Below are 6000 nucleotides of genomic sequence, written 5' to 3'. Positions count from 1 at the left end.
GGCTTTTGGACCTTTTTTGTGGGGTACCCCTTGACCTGCTCTGTGTGGGCTTGTCATTGTGAGCTCAGAAGGAGTGTAGTCACTATGACGCCAGATTTAGCAGCCGCCAATCATAAAGGACTATGTCCTGGGTCCAGTGGTTAGTGCCTGTAAGCCATACACTGTTTGGTTTTGCTATTAGTTGTTAGCTGACTTTCAGTTTACTTCCGTTGCCACCATTCTCTCTTTAATTCAATAAACTGTAACCTGTTTGCCAAAATGTAAATTTTTGTTAGAGGTTAAGTTTGCTGACAGCTTCCAACCAAGTATCCAGAGGGGAGGGGCTCTGACTAGCCCACATATTCTTCTCCCAGTGGCTGCTGGGCCTCTTTTTGCTGCAGAAATTCCCTCCCTGCATTTATGTGTGATGTTTTAACATTTTTTCTCCCTCTTTCAGGTGAGGCACAGTTGGGGAAAAGCTTTTGCAGTCTGCGACTAATTGATACAGTGCTATCGCTGATTGGCCGTAAGTCACTGACCCCTACAAAGCAACCTGACTCTTGGTCCTATTGTGTGGGGGACCACTTGACCTGCTTTCTATGGGCACGTCATTGAGAGCCCAGAAGGGGTGTAGTCACTTTGACGCCAGATTTAGCAATGGGACCAGCGGTTAGTGCCTGTGGCTGTACACTGTTTGGTTTTGCTATTAGTTGTTAGCTGACTCACAATTTGCTTTTGCCACCCCCATTCTCTCTTTATTCAATAAACTGTGACCTGTCTGGCAAAATTTAAAATGTTCTGCGCGTCTTTATAGAATAGAATATGTTTTACTTTCACATGCATTTGCCTGCTTTGGCACAGGGCCCTTACCTACTTATTTAAACGCAAGTGGGTAAGGTCCCTAAAAGATCATTATAGTTCCTAGATTTAGCTTATTGGCTCTTAAATTTGACATCATTTTGTCCACCCCAGGTCCTAGTATATTAGACAACAGCTGCACACACACTATTTATTGTACATTTAAAACATAGACAATTCATATACATTGACATTATACATTTACAACATAGACATTGTTTACATTGACATTATACATTAAACATAGACATTATTTACATTCACATTATACATTTAAAACATAGAGATTATTCAGAGATGTTATGTTTTAGAACGTTACTTGACACATCACATGTCTAGACGTGTCAATTGTAGTCTGACTCAGCATTTTCCAAATACTTCTTAGAAAACTTTAGGCTAGCTATTCATATTCTTACTGTACATTAGACAGAATGCATGGAAGAGACATCTGTCAGCAATGGTGAATCAGATTGTTACTACAATAGCATAGCTTTAAAATGATGTACTAATAAACGTTTATCAAAACTCTTTACTTATGTAGGGTATACCACTTAACTTGCGGTAGTTTTCACCATCCTTATGAGCAGTTGCTTTGTACATTTTGCTGATTTTTGGTATGTTACTGAAATAAACATGTCTGCGAAAGAAAAAAACAATCACTTAAAAAGGAAGCCATATAACCAAAAATATAGTGCTTTCCTGAATGAATGTTGCAGCTTTACACCATGCGTGGCAACTTTCAAAACTTGTCAGGTGACAGGGGGTAGGAGGGGGCGTGGTGACGGTGTTGCGTCACCATAGCTACGCCCCCACTATAAAATGCCGAAATTAATGCATTGAATAGCAAGGGTGGGGCTTAATGATGCTATTAAGCCCCGCCCCCATCATTCAATGCCGTGAATTCCGCTGAATCCGGGAGGTTTGCCTGCTCTTCCAGGAGTCCAGGAGGACTCCCCGAAATTCAGGAGCCTCCCAGAATTCTGGGAGAGTAGGCAAGTATGCTTTATACCACATTCCTATATGCAGTTTGTGAGGGATGTAGTCATTCTGGCGACTTTGAATATGTTGACAGATTCATTCTGTCAGCCTAGGCTGGTACAATCAAATCGGGGGGAAAAAAAGCCATCAAAAGATATCCCTCAATTTAGTAGGTTGCACCTAAAAAAAAGCCATGTCCATTAAAAAAAACAAAAACACTCCAGGTCCTGCTTGTTGATAAAAGCCCAAACAATCCATCAGAACATTCTTGAAAAAATAAAAAACCCAATATAGACAACGTAAACTAGTTCTTGACAGCAAGAGTTACCACTGCATAATGATAGAAATATAGCCGCTAGGTCTATTTATAACCTGCGGTTTTTCCATGACCTCAGCTCCAAGGACAGGGGAATGCCCCAGGCTTTAAGAATATATTCTGAAGCGCCAGGCTGCCCCGTTCTCTCTCCCCTTCAAACACTTTCATTGCCGTCCCTTGCTCTGCCACTGCAACTTTCCCGCCGATCAGGACAAAGTTTTCCTTGTCGGAGTGGTGTGACTGAGCCCGTAATTAGGACTATACTGCCTATATTGGGATTGTTGAGAGGTATGTCTAGGGTCTGCCTGCAAGGAGCAAGCCCCAATCACATTGCATAGTAACCCACTGGAACTTCTTTACACACTATGGACCTGAGTCATAGTGGTTAGCACTTCTGCCTCACAGTGCTGGGGTCATGAGTTCAATTCCCGCCCATGGCCTTATCTGTGAGGAGTTTGTATGTTCTCCCTGTGTCTGCATGGGTTTCCTCTGGGTGCTCCGGTTTCCTCCCACACTCCAAAAATATACTGGTATGTTAATTGTCTGCTAACAAATTGACCCTAGTCTGTCTGTCTGTGTGTGTGTGTTAGGGAATTTAGACTGTAAGCTCCAATGGGGCAGGGACTGATGTGAGTGAGTTCTATGTACAGCGCTGCGGAATTAGTGGTGCTATATAAATAAATGATGATGATGATGAAATGATGATGAAAGTAAGGTAAAACAAAGGAGTAAATGTTCTCCTGGACAAATCCATGTTACAATGCAAGGGGTGCAAATTAGTTTATTATTTTGCACATGAGGAAAATACTGTCTGTTTTTTCATCTAACACACAACTACTTTTAAAAGTTACACATCCTAAGATGTGTATATAGAAATGGGTCTGAGTATAAATAGGATGAATCTCCAGTTTGTGTTACACTTACATATGTATGGCATTACCATACTGAATTTGAATGTGCACATCCCTGATCCACCTTTTCAAGTGCAAGGGACCACAGATGCAAGGTAAGTTGAAATCTAAATATGCCTTTTTTTAATGCATGAGCAGCACATCAAAGCACACTTTTGCGTGCATGCCTCAATGAGGCCCCATTGGCTTGTCTCTTCTGCTGTCCAGGCTCATGGAATAAACTTACTACTTGCCCATTATCAGTTGTCATGATTGTCAATTATCACTAATATGCAGGGACAGCCATAGGTTTTGAAGTTTGTCCCTATGTTTAGCACTACTTAATTGTCCCTGAACAATTTCTCTGCATCTGTATGCAAAATGTTTTTAAACTGCAAACACAACAATTTTATGAATTTTAATCAAATATTTTTTCATTTCATTTCCTGTTCTGTACACTCTGATAGACTCAATACATTCAGCATGCACACAAAGAGGTTGCCTCGCTATGGTACTTTAGTCTGCCACACACACATGAAAAAATATTTTCAAGTATTATTCAATCAAAATGTTAAATTCTCTGGGTAACATTGCATGGCTATGACGAGGAGACAGGTATATTTAAGACGCCCTCACTGGCACTCAAGGTCGGGCATGGCCTGCAAAAGATAGTGAGCATTGCGGAGTGCCGAGCCATGATGGAGGGCTACACTGCTGCGGTTGAAAACACATGATATTTCAGGAAGCTACATGAGGCGAGATGGAACGAGTTGATCTCATCGGATGCCTTGAAAACTCTTAAGGAATCCAAGTGGAACATGCCTCAGCTCTTACCTTTCACGGAAGATGTAAAAAAAGATGCACTTGTACCTTGATGAAAAGCAGCAAGCTTACCAAAGTGGGCTATCCACCGAGCCTACGGCTAACCACTGGACACTACTTTCAAAAGCGACTCGCTTCCTGCCCAGCCTCAGAGTCCCGGCCATCGTCATGACGATCGGGACGTCATTTCATCCTGCCCCCGGCCATTGCCTAGGCAACGGTGCTCAGCGCCGCGTCCCAGCATCTAGGGCAGCCGGGTGCGTGCGCATAATCAATATTATTATAGCCCAGCTGGGCTAAGTATTCCCTGCTGTGCAGGGCGCTGTTCATTGGCCCCTGCACGTTTATAAGGCAAGCCCTTCCTGCCGGTTATAGTTCCAGCTTCTGTGCTTTAGCCTGCTTCCTCTGTACCTGCTTGTCATTGTACCTGTTCATTGTTGCCGACCCTTGCCTGGATTTTTTAACTACGATTGACTGCCTCTGCCCCTTGACCCATTGCCTGGACTCTTACGCTGCTGTTTTGCCTGTGACCTCTGACTTCGGATTGTTTACTGGACCCTCGACTGGACCTCACTCCGCCTTCCTGGGTTCTCCGCAGCCAGCACCCATCTCACGACCCTCCGTCTCTCTGCAGCCCCACCACTAGGGGCAACAGTGAAAACCAGACTTTCGGAGTAGACTCCGGGTTTTGTGGTGCTGGCTGTTGGGGTTCCTAACAAAAAGTCACCCTGGCACAGATGATTTTGTTCAATCGAAGAAGGGAAGGGAAAGATTCAAAAATGTTGCCGACTACCTTCTCCTCAAGAGATACCTCGGATCTCCCCAAAGATGTGTCCCTTGCGCTTTCCAAGGTTGAGAGGATGCTCTGTTGGCGCTTCACTCGCATTGAAATCTGAGGGAGAAAAGTCCCCATCCTGCTGACAACAGCCATGCAAGCTGCAATGGAACAGAAAAGCGTGACAAATGTGGAGTGGATAGCCAAAATGTCTACATGTTCGCCAGACCAGCTGCCTTGTCACACTTCAGAGGCTTCGATTGCATACAACTGTTTACACGAGAGTGTGGGGCCAAATATACCCACACTCTGTCTTCCACGAGGCTTCGAAAGCACATTGCCACTCTCTTGAAGGTCCTCCACCTAAACGACACAGAACTGGATCAGTTGACAGAGTTCCTTGGGCATGATATCAGGATGCACCGGTAGTATTACTGCCTCCCTGAAGGTACCCTCCAACTCGCCAAGATCAGCAAACTGTTAATGGCTCTCAAAAGTGGCAGACTGGCCAAATTCAAAGGCAAGAATTTGAATGAAGTGGAAAATCTGGTGTCTGATGTATGCTTTTGACTTTTACCTCGGTCATTTACATATCTGTTTCTTTTCAGAACCGGTCCAGCTACAGAGCGACATGTCGGATGATGAGCAATCCATCGTGACAGAAGGACAAGTGGCCAAGCGTTTAGTCGATACTTCCACATCAGAAGAGAGGCGGTGTATGAACCTGGCAACATGGGACCAGTGTCCAGCCAAGGCTTCCACAGGTAGGTGTAACACACAGTTTTGCTAGGCAGAAGAACTTTGCATTCTCTGTATTTTGTGGAGCCATAATGGACCACTCTACTTCCTTTCTGGTTGCAAAGAAGTGCGGAGGAAATCCTGGGACAGAGAAGGAGGTCCAGGCTGTGGAGAAACACCTGATGAGGTTTATACAGACATGCCCGGTGCCTGGAAAGCGAGACTGTGTTGCATGACTGAACCATCCATACTGAAAGATCAGAACTGCTCGGGGGTGAAATTCTACATAAAGAACCATTTAACAGCTTAAAGAGGGATCAAACTTGTTGAAATGATACAAAGTGGTTGAACAGGACTGTAGCCTCCATGGCTAAGTGTCGTTGTAAGGGGGCATGTGGCTGTCCTCAAATGGCCAGAATACATAAAGCTTTCCCTACCATTGTTATTATTATTATTATTATTATCGTTTATTTGTTAGGCGCCACAAGGCTGCAGCGCCGCACATAGTACAAACAGTAGACTATACAGCGTATAACAGTACAGAACAATAAACAAAAAGTACCAATACTTCAGAAACTCCAGGCAGGCTGATGCAATAAACACGGAGCAGAAGAACGGGTAAGGAGACAGGAGGGAAGACGGCC

Source organism: Mixophyes fleayi, chromosome 4, assembly GCF_038048845.1.
Source record: "Mixophyes fleayi isolate aMixFle1 chromosome 4, aMixFle1.hap1, whole genome shotgun sequence".
In the NCBI taxonomy this organism is placed as follows: Eukaryota; Metazoa; Chordata; class Amphibia; order Anura; family Limnodynastidae; genus Mixophyes; species Mixophyes fleayi.
Note: the sequence above shows the minus strand (reverse complement) of the source record.